The sequence below is a fragment of the Merops nubicus genome, unplaced genomic scaffold (assembly GCF_000691845.1).
Source record: "Merops nubicus isolate BGI_N331 unplaced genomic scaffold, ASM69184v1 scaffold4886, whole genome shotgun sequence".
Classification (NCBI taxonomy): Eukaryota; Metazoa; Chordata; class Aves; order Coraciiformes; family Meropidae; genus Merops; species Merops nubicus.
The window spans coordinates 13,607-26,547 of NW_008612791.1; positions in this window are offsets into that span (position 1 = coordinate 13,607).

Below are 12,941 nucleotides of genomic sequence, written 5' to 3' on the forward strand. Positions count from 1 at the left end.
TTTTGGACAGTGTCAAAGACAATATTCTAGATGTGTCCCTAGGCATTAATATACATGATGGATGCTGATTCATAGTATAGTCTTGCTGTGTCGTCCCAGTGTCTCAGTTTAGAAGACAGAATTGTCTTTCCCCTCCCCTATACCTTAGTTTTCCCAGGTAAAGAGGTAAACAAAGGAAGGCAAGGGTAATGAAAGCTTTGCACCGATTGAAAGTTAAGAAAAATGAAATAAATTATTTAACAGGGAACAGAAAGGAAGAAGGGTAGGGATTAACAGGGTAAAGGGATTTATAGGTGTAACAAAGTAAGGAGGGGTAAATTTCCAAAAATACAAAACCAAACGCTGCGTCGAAGCTCCCCGGTACTGGATCTCAATGGATTGAGGTGGATGAACAGTGCTTAGATGTGGATGAAGGCAGGGAATGAGTCTGGAGAAACAGGCCCAAGTCCTAAGATGGCCACTGCCACGTCCCCGAGCAGGGGACAGCAGCAGCAACAAAGCAGCGTCTCCGGCTGAAGGGTCCCAGCAGAGAGAGCGAGAGAGATCTCGCCTCTGTCCCCCCTTTATAGACCCCAGGAGGACAGGAAGGGGGAGTGGGAATAGAACAGGGCTCCGCCTTTTCTCATTCAGGCTTGTTCCTGGAGGTGGAGCTGGGCGTAGCACAAACCATCACATACTCCTGGTTTTAGATTTCAAATCTCTACCCACCAGGAAAAGGAGGAATTTCAAACCATCACATAATCCACCCCTCTCTATTTCCATTTCCCATCACTTGTAATAGTCCTTTTACCAGATGAAAGTTCCTTTACCCCTAGAATTACAGTCAATTGTCTCAGCTGTCTCCCAGGGCGTTTTGTTCTGCATGTCTTCTCTCCTTTGATGGTCAAGTGCAGGCTGTCTTTGGATGGTGATGAAGCAGTCTTTTTCTGGTAGGTCCTCAGGTGAAGAAAGTAGTGTGCTGTGGATCTCACATTGGGTCTTTCACTGGATGCCACGGGGTTGTTGAACTGGAAAGAAGGAACTTAGAACTTATTAGTATTATATTGAGAATACACACTTATCTTATGCAACTATTTGCAATCACTGTACATGTTTTATTTACAATCACTATTCATCACTTGTTCTAACTATTTACAACTGCTACACACTTTTTGCGTGGCAAATCCTGAAAACAATACTTAGGTGGTGTATGCTACTCTGGAGGGTTTCCTTGTGCAGGGCCTGTGTTCTGAAGGTTTCTGGCTTCTGAATTTCAACAAGATGGTGAGACAGGAGTGGTACATTTCCCCCTTGGCCAGGCCATGGTTATGGCTTACTTACCAGCATGGAGAAAAAGAGAAGTGTAGGAAACCTCAGTAAAATGTAGTACTGGAAGAGGGTCCTACCAGGGTTTAGACTCCTGTGGTTTGCCTAATGCATGAATCCAACTCAAATTGCCCTTTGTAACAAGAACACAAGCTCAAATCCACAAATTAATTTTTTAAGGCTGGGTAGAATCCCATTAATGTATAGCTTACCTAATCCTAGGCCCACCTCATTGTAGTGAGGAAAATCTGTGTAAGCACATAAAATGGATAAAAACTATATTGTTACAAGTTAAGGTACTAAAGTGCTCTTCTAGTGTATCTCTCTGTATTGGTTTCAGGCTGGTATTTCAAATAGCTGTAGCAAAGGAAGAACAATTCTGATTAACATGAGATACAGGGAATATCCCTGCTTATGGTCATTCCATGGAATGTAAAATATCCAAATTATGAGCAGATATGTTTTTTAACCCTCGGAAGTGGAAACACTGAAAGAAATCGCAGAACTTACTGGTATATCTATGTTCTTGAATCTGACAGAGGCAAGGCAGAAACAGTTCTTCCAGAAAGAACAGAGAAAACTTGCTTGGACAAATGGTTCTTGGTTTTGGTACCATGAGGAATATGTTAACAGGTCTGAGATTGTCTAATTACTCTAGACAGGATTCAGGAATGTGACTGTGGCAGGTACTTTCTATAAGTGAGTGACAGAGATGTGGGAACTATAGATGAAAGCGTCGCTACTGTCAAAGTTGGTGAGTATTGTTTAAAAATACGCTCAGTCAAGCAAAGGTGTTTTTTTTTTTTTTTTCAATAGGAATTCAATGGACAAACCCAGATGGATTTGGGTTATGTAAAATACTGCCCCAAATGCACTAGCAGTTAGCTAATTAACAGATGGATAAAACAAAGACTAGCCAGGGTAATCCTTGCTGGGTAAGGCTGGGCATTATTTTGCCAGTATGACTTCTCCAGCCAAAGACCCAGGTTGGTAGAAAGTGTAATTTTTCTTCTAGTTTGTTACTCCTGTATATTTTGAAAATATTGTGAGCTGTGGCAGAAAAACATTTTTTTTGAATCAGTAAACACCATATTCTTTGTTCAGGTGATTTCTGGTTTAGAAGTACCAGAGGTTGTTTCTGGTGAATTTCAGTTTGAGTATCCACCAAATTGGGAAAAGATCTATTTTCACAATCTGCAAGTGTTACCCTGGTGGCGATACTGGGAAACTTCAAGTAAATGTTTCCTACAATTCTAGTTTTGTTCTGCATTTCACAGCGTAAGAGAGTTAACTCGTGTAATTACTTGATACAGCTTTCTAGGCTTCAGAGAGACTTACAAGTATACCTGAGTATCATGCAGTGATGCTGAAGTGCCTAGTGTGTGAATATCTTGGCAGCTATTCTTATTACATCGTCCAGGTGTCTTGGTGGTGGTTTGAGGCAGCAAGAACAGCCAGTGAGCTAGGCTGCGGCCTGAGCCTGGTCCCAAAATCCTGGGTTACATGATCCCTGTATCCTTTGTGAAAAGAGGCCTTTTGGTTCTGAAATCCATAGAGAAACTAACCTTTCACTTTAGAAGTCAGCTTTCTGGCAACAATGTACTTACAAGATGTTACAGAACTAAAGATTGACAAAGCTAACAGTACAGTAAGTGGTTTTTAACACTGAATTTTCCTTGTAGAGCAAAAGGAGACATTTGGAAGAAGTGCTCTTTGTGTACTGCTCAATTGTCTCCTGGTATCACTAGGAGTTGTAGTTGTGACTGATGTGGTGCTTTCAGAAGCACAAGGACAGATTAGATAAGATATCATATTCAACACTTTTAAAATACAGAAACCCTATTTAAATAGCCATTTATGTGTAGATCCAGTTCTCAGCATCTCAGGGAATATCTGACAGTGCAGTTTCTATTATGAGTGAGGTTAAGTTGAGCAGGCTGCAGCTTTACACTGCTGTCAGTGCTGGTGACATGACACTGCAGGGACTGGCTACCTGAGGCTTTTCAACATTGATGGGAAGACTTTGGCCCCTGCCTGCTGCCAAGGTCCTCTGCTGGGAGTGTCCGAGCTGCACCTGTGTCTCTGCAGGGTGGACTTCTGGCAAGGCCTTAGGAGGTCTCAGCAGCTGCCTTTTGCCTGTTTGCGTGGTCTGCTGAGAGGTGGCTTTGTCATTTGAAGGTGGGACATCGGCAGATGAAACAGGGCTTCATAGCTCTGCCTGGTGGGGGTCACCTGCATTCAGTCACTTCTGGGAGCATGGCATTGGTGAATGCAGGCAGTGAGGGGGGGACACCCATGTTTACTCCTGAGTCAGTGACCCTAGGCTGAATGTGATGTGACCTCCCTGAGCCCAGACACCATGTTGCTGTTGGAGCTGTGTGGGTGAGCATTTAACTGGCCTCAGCCTTGGCAGTGTTGCACAGTACAAATGAAGCTGTGCCACTCATCAGGAGCTTCTCGTTAGCTCTCAGGCCTGTGTGAGATTTTAATACAAATTGAAGATCTTCTGGTTTGTCTGTTACACATAACTCACACCCAAATCGGGGCAAGATGGGAAGGAAAATCATGGGTCCCTTCAGCAGGGCAGAAGGTTATGAGAGAGTGGGTATGTATGTGTGGCCTGGAGGATGGAAGATGATGATCTTCTCTGGCAAGAAGCTTTTGTTGCCTGGAGGCGCTTTGCAGTTCAAATGCAAAGCTGGTCCAGTACATAACTAATGGAAATAAGAAGTAGTTTGCCCCATATGGTAAGAAGGAATGAGTAGTGATTTGAAAGGCTTTAAGCTAAAGAAAGGAGAGGAAAGGTCAAAGGCAAAATGGAATTATGGGGGAAGGTCATTCTTGGTGGGAGGGTGTGCCTGAAGAAACAGAAAATAAAAGATGGGTAGAATCAGTGGGTAGAATATTCTCCATGGTTCAGAGTGGTGAGGCACGCTTAAGTCAGAGCCATTGCCTTTAGTGATGTGCTCCTGAGCCTTACTCTTCTCTAATAAGGGGTGAGCTACAGCTCAGGAATTGGATGCTATGGTGGGTTTGAATTCTTCCACCTCTTCCTGCAAATGTTTCAAGTGTATTTGTCTGCTTTTTACTTGACACAGCTTAAGTTTGGATCACAGTACCAAGCATTCAACATGCCAGCTTGGTCCTTACAGATGAGACGAACAATTCTGGGGAATGTGAAGAAAGGGATGAAAGTAGTCCTGGTTCCTGTAAGTATCCATCACTATGTGGCTTTCTGTCAGTCACAGAGAGGGAGTGGTTGTCTGAGACCTGACTCAGTGGCCTGGTTGCCTTATTTAAACTGAATACTGTAATCAAGGGGATCTTTCTAGCACAGAAATACCTGAAATTGGAAGGATCCAAATTACTCAAAGTACTTGGAGCTGCTGACAGCATTAATAGCAGGGTAATCATGTGTGCACTGTGCTAGGACTATCTAGATAATGAGTTTTCTGCAGAAAACTCAGACCACACTAGGCTAGGAAGGACTTGGCCTCTTCAGCTGTGTGCAGAGACTTAGAGTTCCTGTTAGCTCCTCACTGCCTGTGGATGGCTGGTGCTTTCCGTTCTTCCTGTCGCCCTGCACATCTGTTAGGCATCACATGTTCTGAGTAGAGGGGGTGGTTCAGACTTTGCAGTGCAGACAGCATCTTTTCTCTGTTGACTGCAGTGATCCTTCTGTCCATCTGTCTGTCCTTCTTCCCTCCCCCATGCTCTCTTCCCTTTTCCCCTTTGAGATCCTTGCATAGTTCCTCGCACTTGGTAGGAGGAGTTTCCACCCCTGATCAGAGCCAGGCTATGGCTTAGTGTTTGGCACATGGAGCTTATCAGCCTGGAGACTCTGTCCCCACCAAGCTGTGATTTGCATGGATAAAGGGGAACAGACCCTGCTGTCACCCTTAAGGTGTGTGTATGAGGAATTCAATGACTTGTCTTGTGGACAGAAGCAATTCCTGCATTTGAGTGCTGAGTACTGCAACATAAGAGGCATCATCACATGTGCACTGGGTGGTTCAGGGAACAGATGTATCTTCTTGAGCTCCTTTCCTGCTGTTTTGTAGTTACGGGAAGTGATGGAGGTAGCGGGTAAAGTGAAGTGAAACTCAGATGTTCTACTTGAGAGACATGGCAGAGACATAGGTTTCAATTTATGCTTTTTCTGAGTTTTCAGTAAATATACAAATCTAATAATTTTAGAAACTTAGCATCAACTGTTAACAGACATTTATGTTTGCTTTCTGCTTTAAACAAGGTATTTCCTCATGGAGGATTTTACTTGGTACAAATACCCATAATTTCTTGGGGACCATCCTGTAGCTAGTCTCTACCCTCATGTGAGTCCCTAGACTGGTTACTTTCCTGTCAGGATTGGATTCATCAACCAGTGCCTGAGGAAAAACTTGTTGAACTATTGTTGGAATGCTTTGCAGGGGTAGTTGCAATGATGTTCAGGTGAAAACACTGACTTTAGGCATGGGTCACAAACTGCTCGTGTGTTTGCCAAAGCCATTTGACCTGTCTGGACTCTGAAACCTGAGCTAGTGTTTTTCTTTTTTATACTATGAAAACCTCTATTCCTGTCCCAGATGTAGCTTAAGAAGAGTGTCTTAATGAAGGCAGTCAGAAGTCAGCCCAGAAGCTGACATCCAAACTCCTTTGTTGTTGTCCATACTCCTGAGTTTGTTTTCAATTAAATAGTGGGGGTTTTTTGTCCTTTCAGAAAATGGTGAAAATCCTAGTGCACAGGGACTAGATTGGCTGAGAAGCAAGTGAGAGGCTAAACCAACCTTTCTTTCTTTCTTTCTTTCTTTCTTTCTTTCTTTCTTTCTTTCTTTCTTTCTTTCTTTCTTTCTTTCTTTCTTTCTTTCTTTCTTTCTTTCTTTCTTTCTTTCTTTTTCTCTCTCTCTTTCTTTCTCTCTTTTTTCTCTCTTTTTTCTCTCTTTCTCTCCCTCCCTCCCTCTCTCCCTCCCTTCCTCCCTTCCTTCCTTTCTTCCTTTCTTGAAAGTAATCAGAAGCAAAAGCAAGTAAAGCAAAAGTCGAACTAAAGTAAAATCAAACAAGAAAGAAGAGCTTTAACAGAATTTCCCATTGAATTGTGCAAGGGATCAAAAGCAAGGTTCAAGCTGAGGCAGGGGAAGTGCTGCTGCCCACACAGGGCTGCTCTGATCAGCCCCTGGCCAGTGCTTAGGGCCATGTGTCTGGCTGGAGATTCCCCTTGCTGTGGTCAGGGACTGCACTGCCAGTAGAACTATAAAGCCCAGACCCTATTCTACCTCTTGGCACGCAGAGCTGCAGCCAGCCCTATCCAAAATGCTTGGGTGGCTTTGCCTGGCATTACCAGCAGATGCCAGTGCAGGCAGGAGTGAGCTGTTAGCCAAAAGCCCTGCTCCCACCAGCTGGGCATGGAGAAGGGCTGGGTCGTGGGACCCTGGTGCCCCAAAGTGCTTGACTGCACAGGTAGGAGAGTCCCTTGATGTGCCCCTTGGTGCAAGGGGCAGGCTGTGCTTGTGGGTGCCGCTGTGTCCTATGCGTTTAACCCCACATCTTTGCCTGTGCTCAAGAGCCATGACCAGAGCCAGCTGCCTGCAGGGGCTGTGCCCCCTGCCCAGAGGGCTGGTGGGTGCTGAGGGAGGTCCTGTGTGTGCGGGGTCTGTGGGCAGGCCTGAGCGCTGCTGGAACTGCAGATGTCTTTGTGCAGGTGAGAAGCAGGAAGGAGTGGCTGGTACGAATAGAGGAGGTGCTGCAAGAGCTCGTGCCCACTGGTGCTGTTCTGCAGGCACGTGCTCACCAAAGGGTCTGGCATCTTCCCCATTTCCACAGACCTGTTGAAGGCCTGGCAGTGAGTTATCCAGCCCTGTGTGGAAGCGGTAAGGGAGCGGGCGTCGTGAGATACGGCTCAGGGAGCTCCGGTGTCTGTGAGCAGCCAGTCAGTGGCCTCTAGCTCACCAGACTCTTGGGTGAGGGTAGGACCTGGTCCCTCTTCATCCGTTCCTCCTGGTGGTTGGGAATTAGAGGGTGTCCTTTTGCACAAACTCGTTGACTGCTTTGCCCATATTCTTTGGCCAACCTTTGCCAACTTCTGGCCACATGCTTTTCTTGTGCCTGCATCATAATCTTGTCTAACCAGTGGCATTAAAGAGATTTCTACTCAACTGACTCTTTTCCTTCTAAATGGAGGAAAAACCCAAGGTGCCAGAGCTCAAACATATGAAAACTGTAAAGCCTCCTCCTTCAGTTAACAAAACATGTGGTGCCCTAAACGTTGAGAACACCACTCATCCAGAATGAGTGCTGCAGTCCTCCAGGACTGGAGGACTGCCTTCCATCAGGTTTTGATCACTCCATTCCCCTAGTGTTTCATGTCTGTGCTCCTGCAGAATTCAGTTACTGAAGTCTTTGTCTTCCAGGATCTGAGGACTTGAAGGATGACTTGCTTTGTGTAATCCAGGCTATGTGCCTTCAGGATCCATTGAGTCCTGGGAATGCAGTGAAGGATATGTCCTCTCAATATGCTTCAATGAGGAAGAGCAGAAGGGCATACCCAGAAGACAAGTCTGGAGATTCAGGATGCATTTATTTCCATTAGACTTGCTAGGAAAGATGTCCACAGTGTTGGACTTGAGGTTTGGACCTCTTCCCTTCTCTCTCAGCTGGCTTTGAGCCAACCTTGCAATTCTGCTGTTCCTCCTATAAATCTGATTATTTCCTTGCTTTGGAGATTTGTCTGGAAGCCTGAAGAAAAGTTGCTCTGTGGGTCAGTTTGTTTTCCAAAGCTAATGCTTTTCTTCCTTCTGCAGAAAGTCTTCCAGGAGAACTCATGAGAAACCCCTTGTAAAGCAGACGTGGTAATGAACCCTGAGAAGTGTTCAGCCTCTGCTTCTTTTTGCTTCCACTGAGATCTGTCACTGTGAAAAGAGAAAGGACCTCAGGGATTTCTGGAGGCCAGATCAGGGCTCTGGCTTCAGTCCCCATCTCTTCTTGGGTGGTCCATGCACTTGACTGAATGGACAGGGGAACAGGGCCAACACCTTGCCCTTTAACACATACAACATTAAACTGCAATTTAACTTGGTAGATTTAAGCATGACTTTACTTCTGTTATTTGCTTAGAGGAATGTGCTGCTTAGGGGGAAGTTAGTTCAAACTGTATTAGGAGACGGGAACTGCACTGAAGAACACATTGCAGCCTTTATTTGGGAACTCTTTTTTTAGAAGGAGAAAGAAAAGATAACAGAATATTGCTAGCAAATGGGTATAGCCATATATGTAACTGGCATTAATGAACAGCCTTGGCAAATAGATGTTGTATTTTAAATTTTATCTTAATGGTGTGTAGCAAATTGAAGATGGCTTTATCTTAGTTATAAGGTGCTGCTTGGATGTTTCATGAAGTGTCTTTTCTTACAGAATGTTGAATAAAAAAGTTATTTTGTTATGACTAGAAAGGTGTTCCTGAATGTTATGAACAGGAATTATTTATGTAATCTATTTTGCTTTTCAAATGTATCTTAATACATGTTCTTTCTGTAGATAAATCCTATGGCTTTGTATTCTAACCCTGCTGTATGCAAAGACACATTGTTGGTGCCTCTTTATGGCAAGCTGGTGATTATGATTACACTCCCACTTCCTGGCTGCTCTTCTTCATGGGGAAAAAAGCCAAACTCAGCCCTTTTCTCATCTTGTTGTCACAGGATCGTTCTTGCTTTGCTGTGGGGTCTACAATCTGTCCACATCCTTCTGAACTACTGATTTGCAAAACAGGTCACAATATTTTTGTTGAATTTTGAAGTACTCGGAGTAATAACTCCCTGTCTTCACAGCTCTTGCTTGACCTGTGTTCAGAAAGGAACTCTGCTCTGTTTTTTTGAAGGGCATCATCTCCGAAGGTAGAATTCAGGTTTACCTTCCAGTCTATGATGTAAGCTTATGAGCCTTCATGGTGTAAGAGTTCTTTAAATTCCTACTGGGTAGTTACAGGTTAAAAAAATGAAAAAGATGATTTTGCTGTTGATCTATGAGAATTTGATGAGTGTAGATTTAGGCTGACTGAGAAACACCATGATCTGATTACAATGATAGTGACACTTCTGGAGATACCCAATCTTGTAGTGTGATGGAAAATGAAGAGCTGATGAGTACAAAGTGTCCAAAAATGGAATGAGAAAGCTTTGGCAGATTTGAGAACTGCTCCTAAAAACTGCAGATTGGAGGATGCCATGGAAAAGGAGTTTCCAAAACATATTGTGAGCTTAGTGTATCTTCCTGCTTACAAGTGGAATACTAAATAAATATTGCAAATTCCTTGATTGCTTCTTCAGATTAGTTTCCATTTGCAAAGTGTTTCACTTTGGTAGATTTACATGCCTGCTGCAGTAACCGGATGGACATACACTGGAAAGGAAAGCTGGCAGGTGTCAGACATAGAAGGTACAACAGCTCTAACTACATCACATCTCTCAGGGGAAGAGTAAAGGACTGTAGTTTTTTATGGTTGAAATTCCTCAACTTTCCATGTGTGTCATGACTCTTTAAAATACTAGACTTACTTCTTCAGCAGTAAGATTGTCTATGCTCTGGGTTTGCAATCAACTTCTTGATACTATTAAGAGCACTTTGTGATTAATTCAGCAAGAAATGTACGAGCTTCCTCAGGCTTTCTGCCCTGTCCTTCCTCTCACATCCGAACACCACCCTTGCAGGCTGATGACCTCCTGCAGGGCTCAGATCTCAGGGGGCCACAGACTGTCAGGAAACGTGCATGTATGGTACCGTTTGCATATGGTATCTGTTCTGTAAGTACTGATTTATTTTCCATTTTGGTTATTCAGCATGCTGCTAATGCTGACTCGAGTGAGCTCATGGTCTGTATCTCTGCATGGTTGTCTGGGGCAAGTAGTGTAAGGTTCTGACTGACTGGTGCGGAATGTTCTCTAAGGCTCTATTTGGCCAGCCAGGGCAAGTGGTGTGGGGCTCTGACTGGCCAGGTGGGGCTACTGCATTCATGCTCTGTCTGGCTGACTGGGACAAGTTGTGTACACCTTTGGCCGTTCAATTGAGGTAAGTGGTATGGGGCATTGACAGGCCAGCTGGGCATGTGGTCTACAGCTCTCACTGGCCAGCTGGGGGAAAGAGGGATCTAGCTGGCTGTCTGGGGCAGGTGATGTAGGTCTCTGCCTGGCCAGCCAGGGGTAGTGCTGAAGGGGTCTGGCTGGATGGCAGGTGCATGTGGTGTAGGACTCTGGTCTGCTGGGGCAAGTGTTATAAGACTCTGGCTGACCAGGTCATGTGGCGTATAGTTCTGTTTGTCTGGGCAGTGGCAAGTGGTCTAAAGGTCTGACCCGTCAGCCAGAACCAATTGTTTATGCACTTGCTGGACTCTTGGGGGAAATAAGGCTCTGGCTGTCTTGCTATGGCAAGTAGTCTAGGTCTCTCACTGTTTGCCATGGGAAATAGCATAGGGCTCTGGCTGGTCTGGCCAGGGTAATGTGTTTTCTGGCTGGCCAGGCGTGGTGGGTTAACCCTGGCTGAGCAAGTGGTGCCCACCAAGCTGCTCTATCACCGTCCCACTTTCCTCTTCTTCCTCCACAGAGCAAAGGGGGAAGGGAAAGTAAGATAGAGACAGAAGCCTTGTGGGTAAAAAAACAAGGGGAGTTTAATTAGAAAAGCAAAAGTTAAGCAATGCCGTGCATGGAAGCAAAGAGCAAAACCAAAGACTTATTCTCTACTTCCATTAGCAGATGATGTCTGGCCATTCCTGGGAAGCAGGGCTCCAAAACACATAGCGGTTGCTCCGGAGGACTGAGGCGTAGCCTCCCCCCTCCCCCCCTCCCTGCTTTGTACTAGCTTTATAGCTGAGCTGATGTCATATGGTGTGGAATATCCCTTTGGTCAGTTCAGGTCAGCTGTTCTGCTTATGTTCCACCCAGGCTCCTGCCCCCCCATCCCATTGTGGGGGGAATGTTAGAAAGAGCCTTGGTGCTGTGCGAGCACTGCTCAGAGGTAGTCACTGCATGGGTGTCATCAACACCCTTCCAACTCCCAACACAAAGGCACTGCACCAGGAGGGCTACTATGGGAAAATCAGCTCAGCCAGACCTGATACACCATGCTGGGCATGTGGTGTAGGGCTCTGACTGGTGATCTGGGGCAGGTAGTATAGTGTTCTCTCTGGCTTCAGTGATACAGGTAGGTTTTGGTTTAATGGCTAAGCTAAGGAGTAGGACTCTGACCAGCTGGCTCCTGAGTGAGGGGTTTCTGCTTGCCAGCCCCTGGGCAAGTACAAATCTCTTCTTCTGGACATGCAGCAGGTGGTGACAAATTTTAGAAAGCACATCTGATTCATGTCTTCTGATTGTATCTTGGGCAGACCAGTTGACAGGAGATGCTATTGCTGGCCAGGAGAAGAGATCATGGCTCTGGCTGGCTGTTTCCAAGAGCATGGATTTGGTTTGTTTGCTGGCCAGGGAAAGACTGTCTTGCTGTCTGGTCATGGAGAGCATAGTTCTTGCCTGCTTGATGCCCATGTATAAGTAGTCTGGCTCACTAGCCTGGGTAGATAGACTCTAGCTGTCTGGCTGGGGGAGATGCTTTTGCTGTCTTTTGTGGTTAAAAGGCTAGCTGTTGATCTTAGCATTCCAGACAACAGTTGTGAGAAGGAACATTAGCAGGTTACCCGAAGGAGAATAATAATAATAATAAACAATATCTTGTGTTTGGCAGTTGACGAGGAACATCTGGACCTCAGAAGGTCTTGTGTTAACCGCCAGGCAGCAGAGACAGTACAATACTGAATGTGTTAGAATACTTCAAAAGTCCTTAACATGATGAGAGAGGGCAAAAGTGTGTCTGTGTGCTACTGGGTGATTGTGCTTAGCCTTTCGTTTCAAGTTGTATATGAATTCCTTGAAAATCCCGTTGGATACTTCTGTCCTCTTGCAGAGGAGGGGGTCTCATGATCATGGAATAAGTCTTCTGTAGTTCTACGCTTGTGTCCTCCTCTTCCTTGGTTGACAAACACCTTAAATCACTTTTGCAACAAAATTTGTAGTCCAGATGGGTCCCCCTCATCTGCTGTTTGACCTGGATGCTTCTTGGTGGATGTCTGATCCGCCAAACCTGGTGAGTTCATCTTTCTGTCAGTCACAGGGAGTGTGCTAGGACCAACCAGGAAGAGGTGAGTTGAATTTCTGTAATTCTACGTAATTAATTTGGAAACAGGACAAAATTAATTTGGAAGATACTTCATTATTGGAAATCTGGAATAATTGGAGCGAAGTTTCTGGTTATGTATGAGTTGTCAAGAAAAAGGGCTGTGAAATTGTGTCGAGATACCTGACTGTCTATGGCTGATAAATGATGGAAAGTGGCTTGGTGAGCATATCCACCAATTCCTTCAGTACCCACCTGGCTCCATAGACCTGTGTGTGTCTAAGTGATGTAGCAGGCCACAGACCATTTTGCCTTGGACTATGGGTGTCTCATTTTGCTCCCCATCCCTGTCTTTCAGCTCAGGGGACTGGGTACTCAGAAAAACTGGTCTTACTATTAAAGACCAGTTTTATATACCTCAGCCTTTTCCTCATCCTTGGTCACTGTATTTCCCCTAATATCCAATAGAGGATGGAGATTCTCCT